The sequence below is a fragment of the Neomonachus schauinslandi genome, chromosome 8 (assembly GCF_002201575.2).
Source record: "Neomonachus schauinslandi chromosome 8, ASM220157v2, whole genome shotgun sequence".
Lineage (NCBI taxonomy): Eukaryota > Metazoa > Chordata > Mammalia > Carnivora > Phocidae > Neomonachus > Neomonachus schauinslandi.
In genome coordinates, this window is record NC_058410.1 from 144,242,784 (window position 1) to 144,257,881 (window position 15,098).

Consider the following 15,098-nt stretch of genomic DNA (forward strand, 5'->3'; position numbering starts at 1 on the left):
CCCTGACGTCGGACCTGTGTAACAATGGAGGATTACACATGAAAGAGTTGTCATGTTGCCAGGTGAACTGGGGAGACTCCAGGCCTTGGGGCCTTGACCCAGCCTGTCCCAAAGATGTCGCAGAAGGCTCTTGGTCTTCTCAGGAGAAAGAATTCAAGGGCAGACACAACACAGTGTGTGAGGGGTACAAGCAGGAAAGTTTATTCAAGCAAAAGTACACTTTCAAGTTGTGAGAGCATGGTGAGCTCAAGAGAGAGAACTGTGCGTCCTGAGGGCTGGGTTTCTATCTTTTATTGACAGTTGTTAACTAGGGGACAGAATATTTATTACTTGGGGCTGGAAGCAGGGTTTTGAGCTTTTTCTTCCTCACTTGCTCAGGGCTTTCCTGTTGTGGCGCCACCATCTTGGGCCTGTCTGGTGGGATCCAGCTTCTCATGGATGCTGCCAGGACAGGCCTCTGACCTTCCCACAGCCGGCCACGGCCGCCTCCTTGCCGGCCTCCGGGCATCCCGTTAGAGCCTCACTGTCTACTTTCCCAGTAAGACTCAGGCTGTATTTGGCAAAGAATTTCTTGGGAAACCCAAGGATTACAGAGGAGACAAAAACAAGGACACAGGAAACTAGCCTCTGAGGCCTGTGGCTGCAGAAAACCGTAAACACAGTCTAACTCCTAGCCACACAAACATAAAACCCCACACTACAGACCTATTTACTATTTACATCAGTTCCTTTTACCCAATACATCATGTCTGGATTTCCACAAATAATTAAAGGCATACCACAAAGCACAAAACAGGCTAAAGAGAAAGCAAACATCAATCAGAAGCAGGTTCAGATATGGCCTAGATTTTGGAATTAGCAGGAATTTAAAATATGTTGAACATGTTAAGGTCTTTAAAAAGTGCACAACATACAAGAACAGATAATGTAAGCAAAAACTCTAAGTATGAATCAAAAGGAAATGCTAGAATTCAAAAGCAGTGTAAAGAAATGAAGAATATTTAGACAGGCCTGTGAGTAGAATGGACACAGCCAAGCGAAGAATTAATGAGGGAGCAGAAGGCTAGCTGATACACGGCAACCTTGCCCCACCCCCCACCCCTGGGTGGGACATGTGTGACGTTCCTCCAGGAATCTCCCAACTGTCTTCATGTTAATGCCTTGCTAGAGGGAAGAACAACCTTGACTTGACAATGGCAAGGTCTCTGGTATCTGGTTGGTCCTCTTTAGCATATGAAAGTCCTTTTGAAAACCTCCCTTTGCCTCACCTCCCCCAGCGCCACAGTATATAATCAGCCTCCCCTCCCAACCCCGGGGCAGCAGCTCTTCCTGCCCACGGGTCCTGACCCTGGGCTTTAATAAACCACCATTCTGCACCAAGAATTCTCAAGAATTCTTTCCTGGTCATCGGCTTTCGACCTCACCTACATTCCAAAACTACATCAGAATCATTGAGCTTGAATATATGTTAATAGAAACTCCCCAAATTGAAAAACAAAGAGAAAAAAGAATAAAAAGAGCATAGCAGAATATCCAAGAACTGTGAGGCAATTACAAAAAAATTGTAACATGCTTAATGGGAATACCAGGAGGAGAAAGAGACAAAGTGATGTAGGAAAGACATTTGGGTTCAAAGCCGTTTCGATGGCTCAAGAAAGAATTCTTGAAACGTCTTTGGTGCAAAAAGGTGATTTTATTCAAGCACAGGGACAGAACCCGTGGGCAGAAGGAGCTGTACTGGGGTCATGAGGAGTGGCCCATTAATATACTTCAAAGTTGGGAGGGTGTTAGGGATAGTAGGTCTCTAAGGAATTTTGGAAGGAAGGTTTCCAGGACCTGGGGGGGGGGGGGGGGGGGGCGGCTAGCTATTGATGGGGAAAGGTCATTTATTACCGTCTAATAGAACCTTAGTCATGAGACCCTTCAGATGTATATCGGTGGGTCATCTGCTTAGGGGATGATTGCCAACAGGCATCTTGGAGGGTTTAGAGATAAAGGAAATTTCTAAAGGAATTTTTGTATGTTAAAGTAGACTTAAAGGAGCCTGGGGGTTGGTCTAGGATTGCCTTTTGCCCTTAGCAAAGTGTCAGCATCAAGGCAGTTGAGTCCCTAGAGAAATGTCACTCTGCATGTTTCAAGGACTTGTCAATGGGCTCTAGGTAGTAAGGAAATTTAATAATTTTTCTTCCTGCCTTTCTTTCCCACATCAAAAGGACCAGAAGAAATATTTGGAGTAATAATGGCTGAGAAGTTTTCAAAATAAATGACAGATAGTATGTAACTGGGGACATTGATCATTGCCTCAATTAATTCATTATCTCTTGATTTATTTCTGATTTTAAATATTTTTCTACCTTATTTCTCTCGATACATTATTTGTGTTTACTTGCTCTTCTGTTCCTTGTAGTTTCGTCTTCATATCTGAAATTATTTTTCTTTTTTTCAATTCTTTCTTGAGTTGTTAGTTCTTTTCCAAACCTCTCTATTTCTGGTTGTGATATTATAATATAATAAGAAATATGTATCTGGCCTTGTCCCAGTTCCTGAGCTCCTAAAATTAGGGACAAACTAATGTGAAAACAAAACAGTGTCATATTTATCATTTTGTGAAACACTTAATTAAAATGTATCTGAGACTTCTCCACTGTTCAGATAAAATAGTATTAGCTACTTGAAGACCAGTTATGTGCATTTAACTTTCCTAGGCCAGTCTTACGCACCAAGACCGCCTAAGTATTATAATCACCACCTCACACATTTATTCCTCTTACTGAGCTCTTTGGAAAGAGCTGAGGGCAACTTTTGAACAGATTATTTGACATATTCTTAATCCCAGGAGTACTGATTTAGCAAAGGTATTACAGGAAAGAGGTTTGGAGGCCTTAGAAGTAAGTAACACCATTCTGCTGTATACTTACTAGATAAAAGGATGCAAGTCAGGAATGGCCAGATGGAAGAGATGTGTAGGGCAAGGTATAGGGGTATAAGGTACCTCTCCTGGTACCTTGATGTATTCACCAACCTGGAAGCTCTCTTAACCCCTTAGGTTAGGGTTTTTAATGGAGGCTTCATTACAGTGGCTCGATGGGTTAAATCACTGGCCATTAGTGATTAACTCAACCTCCAGCCCCTCTCCCATACTTGGAAGTTAGGAGTGGGGCTGAGAGTTCCAACTGTCTAATCACACGGTTGGTTTCCCTGGTAACCAGCACCCCCATCCTTAGGGGCTTTCCAAAAGTCACCTCATTAACATAAACTCAGGGTGGTTGTAAGGGACTTTTATGAATAACAAAGATGCTCTTTCATCTTTATCATTCGGGAGCTGTTTCCAGAGCTGGGGACAGAAACCAAATATAACAGACGGTTTCTGTTGCCTTTATTACTTAGGAAATTACAAGGGTTTTAGGAGAAAAAAAAAAAAAAAAACCCAAGGGTTTTAGGAGTTCAGGAACTGGGACAAGGCCAGATACATATTTCTTATTATATTATAATATCACAACCAGAAAGAGAGGTTTGGAAAAGAACTAACAACTCAAGAAAGAATTGAAAAAAAAATTTCAGATACGAAGACGAAACTACAAGGAACAGAAGAGCAAGTAAACACAAATAATGTATCGAGAGAAGGTAGAAAAATATTTAAAATCAGAAATAAATCAAGAGTAATGAATTAATTGAGGCAATGATCATCAATGGCTGACATTATTGCCATTATGTACCTCTAACAGATGTATACACCACCACCTATGAAATAGCCTTTCCGCCAAAATGAATATAGATACATACATATAATTAAATATATCAATAAATTATATATAAATGTAAAAATATAGATATATTTGGTTAAGCCTCTTGGATCTACTGATTTATAGGAAACACAAGGGACAAAAGAAATCTGTTAAATTTTGACACTGTGGGAATACAACCAGCAAAATCCAGTACAACAATGGGAAACACTATGACAAACGACCTAGTTAATTCACTAAAAAGTTGCAAGAAAACAAATACATAGAAGACACTATAGATTAAAAAGTCTCAAGAGACATACCAACCAGTCATAATATACGGATCTTATTTGGATGCCGCTTCAGCTGAGTAGAGCGAGTTCATTAGGCTCTAACAAGACGCCTGGAGGTCAGCCAAGAGGAGGTCAGCGCCAGCTCTCAAGAGTCAGAAGCCCGTCCTGGCAGCACTCCAAGACAGAGCCACAGGAAGCCGGATCCAGCCAGACAGGCCCAAGATGACTGACAAAGTAGGCCAGAAACCCCTGACCAAAGAAGAAAGAAAAGGCAGAAAACCCTGCTTCCAAGATATTACCCCCCCAAATAATGAATGTTCCATCGCCTTGTTAACAACTGTAAATAGAAGATAGAAACCCAAAGCCCATAGCACACAGCTCGCTCTCTCAGATACGGAGAGTGTACTTTCACTTCCGGAAACTTTCTCGCTTCTCTGCTGTGTTGTCTGTTCTTGAATTTTTTCTTGTGATAAGACCAAGGGCCTTTGGTGACATCTTTGGGGTGCTCTGATCAAGGCCTCAGGGCCTGGAGTCTCCCCAGTTCACCCAGCAACAAAACAAATAATTGTAAAAATTTAAAAATTATATAAACAAGAAAATGTGAACAGGGATATTATCTGGATCCAACGAGAGAACATAGAAGCAATGTAAGTACCATGAAACACCAAACAAATATAAGGTGCTATTATTTTAGATCGAAGCAGAAAGTACCTCAGGTGAGGAAATTTGAGTCATGGGAGAAGCTAGTATTACCTTGTACTACCAGGTTTTATAGTTTTCAAGCATCACATCTCTATCTGTATGTCTGAGCAAGGTTCATTTGTTGCCGCTTCTTCTGGGTGAAGTCTACAATCATGTGGAATATTATCAGTTCCTGAAAATCAAAGATATATGGCACGACTACGATGAAGAATGAAGTAGCCAGAAGTGAGATAGGACCAAACTGAAAGAACACTGAGAGTGTTCAAAGCTGTAAGGCCAAATAAAAGACTGCCCCAGAATGCTAACTATGTGGTAAGCCTAAAGAGTCAAGATGGGAACAGGAGGAGGAGGCCCCCAAAAGGGTTGTCAGCAAGGAAAAACAGTTGAACTGACAGTCTGATGTGTTTGACCATACTGAGGTTTTCATGGATCTACCGGTGACTTGAGGAATTGGTACACAGAAAACTAAGCAGGAAAAACGGGCAATAACTACCTTTAGGAAAAACAAAAATCTGTACCAAAAGGAAAATTAATCATAGTGTACTGCGTGGCTCAGCTGTGAACAATATTTATGTAGTCCTAGTTATCAAAACTGATTTCACCCAGCCTTGTGATATCAGTTTATTGGAAAGGTTGGGGAGAAGATACGTATGGGAAGGTTGAGAGAGGTAAAAATGCTTATCCTCCATAGCAAAAGCCAATATATAATTACCTAAAAATGAAAAATCAAGAATAAACAGCACTGTAGAAACATTCTTCTTAGAAACATTCAGGGTAACACCAAAATAGCCAAAAGACTTAATAATAGTTCCCTTTGGACAGCAGGTCATGGACGTAGGGATAACTGTTTTTCCTTATAAACCTAATAGTACTGTTTGGCTTTTAAAAATATGCATAGATAGTATTTTGTTAAATTAAAAAAAAACCTATTTTTGTAAATGTTTCATGGACAATTATGGAGAGATTTATTATTATTAATTGCCTACATAATTATTCACACTACCTCCTTGCCCAACAAGCTCCCAGTACACTTTTTTAAATCATTAGGAAATATTCAAGACATTCAAAATATTACAAATGTTAACATAAAGAATACACACGTAACCACCACCTAGCTGAGGAAATCAGCATTAACAGTACAAATGAAGTCCCTTCTTCCTTCTCTTCAGAAGTTATCCTGACTATACCCAAACAGCTAAACTTTCTGATTTAAAACTAGTTATCCATTCCCTCTCTTTATTTTACTAAGGTTAGTGATCTGATGTGATTTCTCAAGTATCTGCTTAAGGGTTTGCTAAAGGTTCTTTTTTTTTTTTTTTTAAGATTTTATTTATTTGAGAGAGAGAGAATGAGAGCGAGTGAGCACATGAGAGGGGGGAGGGTCAGAGGGAGAAGCAGACCCCCCGCTGAGCAAGGAGCCGGATATGGGACTCGATCCCGGGACTCCAGGATCATGACCTGAGCCGAAGGCAGTCGCTTAACCAACTGAGCCACCCAGGCGCCCTGCTAAAGGTTCTTTTTTTTTTTTTTTTTAAGATTTTATTTATTTATTTTTGACAGAGAGAGACATAGCGAGAGCAGGAACACAAGCAGGGGGAGTGGGAGAGGGAGAGGCAGGCTTCCCGCCGAGCAGGGAGCCCGATGCGGGACTCGATCCCAGGACCCTGGGATCATGACCTGAGCCGAAGGCAGACGCTTAACGACTGAGCCACCCAGGCGCCCCAATAAATAAAATCTTAAAAAAAAAAAAAAAGCTCAACTTCACCCGGGTCTCCGCTGGCGAGAGAATGGTAGCCGCTCCCTGCTCCATACCCTACCTTGTTTTCTTTGCCTCTGTTTTAAAATGTAGGTTTTATTTACTGTTTAGGTATGGTGACATCAAGAGACGATTGCCACTGAAAAGAGCTTGTTACGCACTGTTCCTGAGGTGCACGCATGCCTTGCCCGGCCAGGCAGCGCCACACGGGGGAAGCACCAGGGTTGGTCAGGAGGCTGAAGAGGTAGGAGGAGAATGTGGGCAAAAGCCTTTATTGTGGTTTCTATATGGAAAAGAACAGACGGAGGGTAGGCAGGTTTAGAATTGGCCAGTTTGAATTATTTCAGTGGGGGCGTGTAGGGACCTGGGGTGATTAGGACAGGGGAATAGCAGAGAGTAGCAGCCAGAGGGGAGGTGGGGAAGGGCGTTGGGGGCCCTGGGCTGGTTAGTTTGCATATGAAAGCTATGCTGGGGGCCCGGCAAATTGTTGGCTATCTCTAGGACTCCGCTAATCCTGTGAAGGGACAATCCCACTCCCGCCTGTGAGGTTCCAAATATTAGAGCGTCAAGGAAGAAGAAGAAGAAGAATATGGTTAATAGAACCTTTAGTCTTCCTCATCCAGGAGCTCTCAGCTCATGTGGCACTTCTTCAAGGGAGCTTTCTGGGACTCCCAGACTAGGTCATTTTTCTCTCACAGCTCCTTCACAATTTGTAGCTTCTGTGATTATTTGGTTAAAGTCTGTCTTCCTAACCAAACTGCTTAACCAAATCCAACATGAGGGCAGGTAATTTCTCTTTTGTCCACCTTTGTACCCATAGCTACAAGACGGTGCTTGGCACACAGTAGATGTTCAAGAAATACCTATCGAATAAATAAGTGATTGAATGTCTCTGAGCCTTAGTGATTGGCACACCAAAATGAAAAACTACAGGAATTTCACTCATACCTACAAGTTAAATCCCTGAGACCAGCAGCTTAGAAACTATTTTCCAAGGAAATCATGCTTGGCATTTAGGGTGCTAGGTCAAACTTAAATTAGCTTATGCAATGAATAATATCCCTAATGTGTCTGACTCACAAACCATCGTTAACAGTGTGGGAAATACGTATTCTGAGTTCTGGACGTGAGAAGCCAGCACTTATCAGTGTAGTCAGCTCCTGCGGCTGCATTCGAAAATTAGCAAGGATCTGGAGTGAGGCTCCATCCCGTGCGGAGGGAGAGGGTACCAAGCAATTCCATTTGCTCTCAGTTTACTTTTCCACGGAGATGTCGGTCCATAATCCGCTACTGTAGACATGAGAATAAATCCTAATGATGAACTTTCTCCTAAGACGTTTTGAAACGTGCAGAGATCATCTTAGGACGAGAAATTTCTGTCCAGCCCATGCAAAGGTCAGTTTCGTTTATAAATAGAGGATTGCCTGAATGCCCAACGCTTACTTGGCTCTGAGCTGTGTACAGAATCACTGCAGCTTGTGATCCAAGCTAGAAGAACGTGAGCAGGGAAGTGATGTGCGGCGGTCGGAAGAACGATCCATCAGCCGAGGCTTGTCCCGGCCCAAACACAGGGCGGTCATTTAGCCGGAGTGTTTCCTCCTCATTTCCATTTACTGCACAAAACTGCTAAGAAATTTAAAACACGCAGAAGCGCGGAGAGCAAAATGCGCAGACCGTATCTAATCGCTGCTACACGGGCGCGAAGACACGCCGAGCGCTTGGCCGGGGGCCCCTGCCGTCGAGCGGTAGGGCACGGACCCGGTCGGTGGAGCCCTGACGAGGACGTCCGCGACGCTGCCCGTATTTGGGGCGGGAGCAGCGTGCGGCCGGCCAGTAGCCCCATCAGGCCGCGGAGCCTGCGCCGGCGGCTGCGCGTCTGCGCGTCTGCGGCCGGGAGCCCATTCTCCTGTGCTCCCGTGCGTCCCGTCGGCCAAGTGGCCGGGGCACCGATGCTCGTCCTGTCCCGGCCCGAGCCTCGGGGGCAGCGCGAGCGTCCGCGCCCCGCACCCGCAGGCCGTGGGGGCCCACGCGGCGGCGGACGGAGAGAAGAAGGGGTTCGTGGCCCGGCGCGCGCGGCACGTCACTGCCGACGGAGCGGGGCAGCGCTCTCCGCCGAGACGCCCCGGGGAGGCCGGTTTCGTCGCGTCCTGAACCGTCCTTCTGTTCCACGCGCCGCCCCATCCCTTCGACGCGGACGAGTTTGCGGCCTCACCTTCACCCCACATTTCCCTGGTAAAGCGACCACAGGCGGCTTCGACCTCAGCAGCTAGGACGCACTGCCTCGTGGGGGCCGTCGTCCCCGCATCCCAGGCTGGAGCGCGGCGGGCGCGGCTGCGCGGACGCCGGCCTGGCAGACGGGCCCGACTCGGCCGCACGCGGGCACTTGCCTCCCCGGGCGGCACCCGGCTCTACACGGCCTCGGCCGCCGGGGCCGGCCGGCCGAACGCGCGAGGCCGTCCCTCGCGCAGTGCCGGCGGCCTCCGGCGCTCCGGGCGGCGCTCCGGGCGGCGCGCGCCCTCGCGGCCGGCTCCGGGCCCGCGGCTGGCAACTACGCGTCCCAGAAAGCCCCGCGGCGTCCCGCCCCCGGACTCCATCTCCCAGGAGTCTTAGCGACAAGCCCCGCCCGCGCCGGAAACCCTGTGTGACGTCACCGCCCCAAGCCGCTGCGGGCGTGGGTGGGCGGCGGCGCGCCAGGCGCTGGGGCGTGCCGGGGGGCCCCGTCTGGGCCGGGGGCCGGCCGTGGGTGAGCTGCCGCCTTCTCTAAGGAGCTGAGAAGTCGGGGTGAAGCCTTCGCCCCTGTTCGTTCCGTGCCTGCCGTCTGCTGATGCGCATCTCGCATGTGTGCACTGGGGGGCCGCGCCGACCGAGGGGGCCGCCGCCCTCCCCGCGGCACCCCCGAGAAGCGCGGGGACCGAGAAGCAGAAAGTGCTTCTCCCGTCGGGCGATGTAGTGAATGTGCTCTCAGCCTCTTTCCCCCATACCTCTTTGTGTCTGCATGGGCTAGGTATGGGGAGAGAGGTGTGTGTGTCTATACGTCACAAATTACAGCAGATACGTAACAGGGTTCGCATCTTCAGCTCCCCCTGTTCGACTTTCACACTGTGAGTTTCAGCGGTACTACCAAAGACCTAACTAGTCCCGTCCCTGTACCAGCTTTCCTCTTCAGGCTTTCTAAACACCAGTGTTGTTATTTTGTACCCTTAGCAAATGCTTCGGTCACTTATTATCAAAGCAACTTTATAAAATTAGTCTTATTAGTTGTGATGATGGCATTATGGTTATGTTTTAAAAGGAAGAAAAAGTCCTTTATGGGTTAGGAGATGCAACTCATATGATATCTGGGTCTTACTGAAAAATACTCCAGGAATAAATAAAAGTGGGGAATGAGGGGGCCATCACTAAACAAGATTGGCAAAATATTGGTCAGTGTTGAAGCTGAGTGAGGGATACAGTGGACTTCACTATACTATCCTGTGTCTGATGGAAATTTTCTGTAATTCTTATGTGTACCAGCATTCCTCATGGAACAGTGAGGTCCACTAATTCCTTCCTGGCTCATGTTCAAGTCATCCCTTCACCACTGCCCAAATGAAGAATTTTTCCCTCCAGTCATCTCCCTGATGCTAGTGATTCCTTTTCCTGGGACCCATCTTGTTACTAGATTTTCCACAGTACCTCTGAGGCTAAAGTAAATCTCTGCTTTTCCCAGAACATGCCTTTTATCTTCATGCTCCCCCATTCTCTCTCTCCTCCTGGTCTCAGACATACGTGACCTTGGCATCTGGCTTATAGCCTTCTGCTCTATATCTTGGTCTCATTTCATTCTCAGTGACATCAGTGTGGCTCACAGGGTAAATGCTCGGTAAATATTTGTTGAATCTCCGTGTCCACATGGATGAATCATCCAGCAAACATTCTGCCTTTTCTCTGGAACCCCGGGGGTCTTGGCAGGCAGGAATCCCCATGCCTTTGGCCAGTGTAGCATCTGCGCCTTGTGCTTTTCCTCTCCCACCAGTGAATCTAATCCTTCCCTTTTTAATTCTTGTTCCAAAAGTTTTCCTCCTCCTCTGCTTTTAAAAGGTGCCTGCCGTCTGCTCCCCACCCACCAGCTTCTGTCCTCCACACTTTGCACACCCACCACTTAGCTCCTCTCCATCCCAGCTTCGTTGGAGATCCAATCCTTTATGTCTCCTTTATGACTTTGCTCTCACACTCTTCAGTTTTCAGTCTTCTTCTGGTGACTCATTTCATTATCACTTTAAACAAGTCTAATAGATCTCTTCTATTTAAAAACATCTTCATTAAACCCACATGCTACTCCAGCCACCAAGCTAGTTCTCTCCTAATATTGCCAGATTTCTGTCCCTTTAGAGTACTTGTTTCTTCAGCTCTACACCCTACCATCATCTGCGTGTTCCCAGCCCCTGAAATTTGACCTGTCCCCTTGAAGCTCAGCTACATCTGCTCACAGGGAAAGGAGAATTAAAACTACATGGGGCTATCATTTTCACCAATCAGACGCAAAAATTCCCAGATTTAACAGCATAGTTGTTGTCAGGGCTGTGGGGAAGAGTCCGTCTCAGAGGTCGCCGGTAGGAGGAGCAACCCCATGAAGGGGAGTGTCGCAATATCTGGCAGTTGCATATATCTGCACATATTTAAAATGACATATATACGAGGTGATTCACTGAATAGTTTGTAATAGCAAAAAAAATTGATAAGAAGCTAAATGTCCTCCATCTATGGAATTGGTCGAATAAATTCTGCCTGTCCATACAATGAAATACTGTGCGTCTTGTGATGGTTAATTTTATGTGTCAACTTGGCTAGGCTATGTGCTGAGTTGTTTGGCCAAACCCTAGGTGTTTCTGTGACAGTATTTTGTAGATGTGATTACTGAGTAAAGTTGATAACCCTCCGTAACGTGGGTGGGCCTCATTCAATCAGTAGTAGGCCTTCAGACAAAAACTGAGGTTTCCCAGAGCAGAAGGAATTCTGCCTCAAGACCTTAACACGGAAAACTTGCCCGAGTTTCCAGCCTGCTGGCCTGCCCTAGGGATTTTGGACTTGTCAGCTCCCGTGATTGCATGAGCCAGTTTTTAAAAATAAATCTCTATCTTTCTGTATCTAAATCTGTATGTTGTCTATATGGATTCTGTTTCTCTGAAGAGAATGATACAACACTACAAAAAAAAAATCTCCAGAATATATTTTTGAGTGAAAAAAAGCCAGGTGAATAACATTCTATGTGCCATATCCAGTGTTAAAGAAGAATTAAAACAAGAATATGAATTTATGTTTGCTTTTATCTGCACCAGAATCCTAGAAGGGTATACAAATTAAAGTGGTTACTTGAAAGGGACTTCTAGACAGGTGCAGGACAGAGGTAGGAGTGACAAGTTTAATGTCTTTTTTTATACTTTCGTGATTTTTGAGCCATGTGACTATTTTTACCTATTAAAAAACTTGCATTTTCGGTGGATTTCAGGAGCTCCTGCTTGCCACACACAGTCTTGCCTTGGAATTTCCTCATCTCGCTTCTCAGAGCTTTGACGCTCCTAGTACTCTGACTTGCTTTGTCTCTTTCTCTGACTCTTCTGCTTCTTGACTTCGGACATTCTCCAAAGTTCTGTGTTTAGCATCTTTCCTCTGGCTCTCTGCAGCCTAAACCATTGACTCTGAGGTCCCGGTCTGCAGCTCCAGACACAGCCTTCCTCGTGAGCTTACGATCTACGTTTCCCCCTGTTTCCTAGGTGTCTGCAGACCACTATTCTGTTGGCGCCACGAACTAATGTGTGTGAAAAGGAACCCATCATCTTCAACCCCGCTTGTTAGGCTGGCTACCATGTCGAGTGGTATCCCCAACCCTTCAGAGGGCATTTTGGTGGTCACAGTGACTGGGGGGCGTTACTTGCATTTAGCGGGCAGGAGTCGGTGATGATAAACATCCTAAAATGCTTGTGGCAATCTGGCACAGCGGGAACTGTCCCCCTCAAATGCCACTAGGGCGACGACCTCGCCTGCCAACCGTTGTCTTGGTTCAAACTATGGTGTCATCCGCAGCTCTTCTCTTTTCCTTACTCCTACACTTAGCCCATCACCCAGCCCCGTTGATCCCCCTTTTGCTGCAGTCTCTGGCTTAGTTCACAGATGAGCTCTCAGCTACAACTTTGCGAAGGCTCCCTAAACTGGGCTCTGCCTCCGAGCTCCCATTTCTGCTCTTCACATTTGCTGCCAGTTATCTTCCCCCAGAACATAGCTGATCGTGGTACTCTTGAGTGAGCATACACCCGAGACTGAAAGCCCACTTTGCCCGCTTTCTCTCCACTCCTGACCTGTGTGGGGCAAAGCATTCCCTTCCACCTCCTCTGTGCTCCCCTCTGGGGAAGGACAAAGGTGCTACTCAGGAGCTCCTAGATTCCCATGCGAAAAAAATCACCCTCCTGGGGCGCCTGGGTGGCTCAGTCGTTGGGCGGCTGCCTTCGGCTCAGGTCATGATCCCGGGGTCCTGGGATCGGGTCCCGCATCGGGCTCCCTGCTCAGTGCGGAGCCTGCTTCTCCTTCTCCCTGTGCGTCTCTCCCGGCCCCCCCCCCCCCCCCGCCGGCTCGTGCTCTCTCTTGCAAATAAATAAAATTTAAAAAAAAATTATGGATCTTGAGATGGGGAGATGATCCCGAGTATGAGGGTGGACCTCATAAGAGGGAGGCAAAGGAACAGGAGGAGGCAGTGGGGACCGAGACTGGAGTGATACCACCATCTGTAAGAGGCAAGGAATGATTTCTCCCATGGAGCTTCCAGAAGGAGTGTGGCCCTGGCAATACTTTGATTTTGGCCCAGTGACACTGATTTCAGACTTCTGGACGCCAGGAACGTGAGAAGAAATGTGTTGTTTAAAGCCTTCAAGCTGGGCGCCTGGGTGGCTCAGTTGGTTAAGCGACTGCCTTCGGCTCAGGTCATGATCCCGGAGTCCTGGGATCGAGTCCCACATCGGGCTCCCTGCTCGACGGGGAGTCTGCTTCTCCCTCTGACCCTCCCCCCCTCATGCTCTCTCTATCTCATTCTCTCTCTCAAATAAATAAATAAAATCTTTAAAAAAAAAATAAAGCCTTCAAGCTTGTGGTACTTTGTGCCAGTGGCCGTGGGAAGCAAACGCACTCTTCTGCCCTTGCCCTTTCAGGCTCGGGGGTGTGGGATGGCTCGGTGCCAGCGCCCCGCTGGCCTTGCTTGGTTCCCCGTCTTGGGGGAATTTTCTTCCATTAAACTGCTTGAGGGGGCCATCAGTTTCTCTCTGGGACTCTGCGGCAAAGAAAGTAAGGGAGCAGCCAAGAAGAGGCCCCGAAAATCTCTTCCGTTACCAAGAGACCCACGTTTGTTTCTGGATCTTCTTGGGCAGTGATGGGGCTGTTAGCCCTCGGAGCTGTGAGTCCAGGTTTCGCTCGCTCTAGGCTCTTCTGCTCCGAACTGCCCTTCTCGGAGGTCTCGGTAACGATACGGTCTCTACTTCCTGGGTCTGGAGCCTGGATGCTTTCTTGCCGGTCCGGGACCGAGGTGAGTCAGGCAGTGGTGGGTTCCTCCATGGCTCAAGCACCTGGACGCCCATCTGAGGCGCAGGGTGTGACCAAGACAGTGTCTAGAACACAGGCCCCATCCCATTGTGAGGTCATTCTTTCCGTCCCCTCTCCACACCCCTTTAAGGGACAAATCCAGAGAGAGAGACACTTCTCTGACCTTTCCCTTGTCGCATCAAACTGTTTTTCCTGGGAACCCCTCTCTACCAGTAGCTGGAAAGAGATCTAGCACCACTGAAATTGAATAATTGCAGTTCACGGAGGAAAAAGTTAATGGATAGTTGTTTTGCTTCCCGTCAACACTAATTCTTCTGCCATATTTCTGAAACCTTTAGCAGCTGCCAGTGCTCTCGGCACTGACAGACTACAGAATGAAAGAACAGGGAGCTGAGTAATGATGCGTGCTCTGACAGTGTGTCTTGTTCCAACGCAGCGGATAGGCGTGATCTTAGTTTTACAGGACGTTTTTGTGGAAGAGCCAGAATTTTTGCAGCAGGCAGTTGGATTCCTAACACCTATGCATAAGATCACCAGCTGAAACCCGAGCTGTGTTCGCGCGGGGACTCAGACGGAGGTGGTGGCCAGGACGCGGGCATGGTGGATCGGATGTCAAGACTGATGACTCCACACAGGCACCATGATAGTGTGAAGTGAGACTTTCTGGGGAGAGCACAGCAAGCTCCCCACACGGTCAGAAAATAGCATGGAGGGGTTCCTAGCGTGGGGTTTTATGGTGGATGGGGGGGACTGGATGAGAGTTCTCACATGTGAGCCAGGGATTGTGTGGGTTGAACACCCTGCACGCCAGCATGCCCAAAGAAGAAGCACCAGGACTGGGCCAGATGCCAGGCGAGGGGGAGGAGGGGGCAGCTGGAGAGCTGCCCAAAGCCAGGAATCAAAAATAGAAAGACCCGTAATTACAGGTGGTTTCTGCATGAAGTCGAGAACCTTACGGGAAAGAGTTCATGCTCAGGGAAGTGAGTGGCTGTGTATCAGACGTGCAGGACAGAGGTTCAGGAGCCGACTGAAGGGTGATTCGGAGTGCCACTTGCTGTC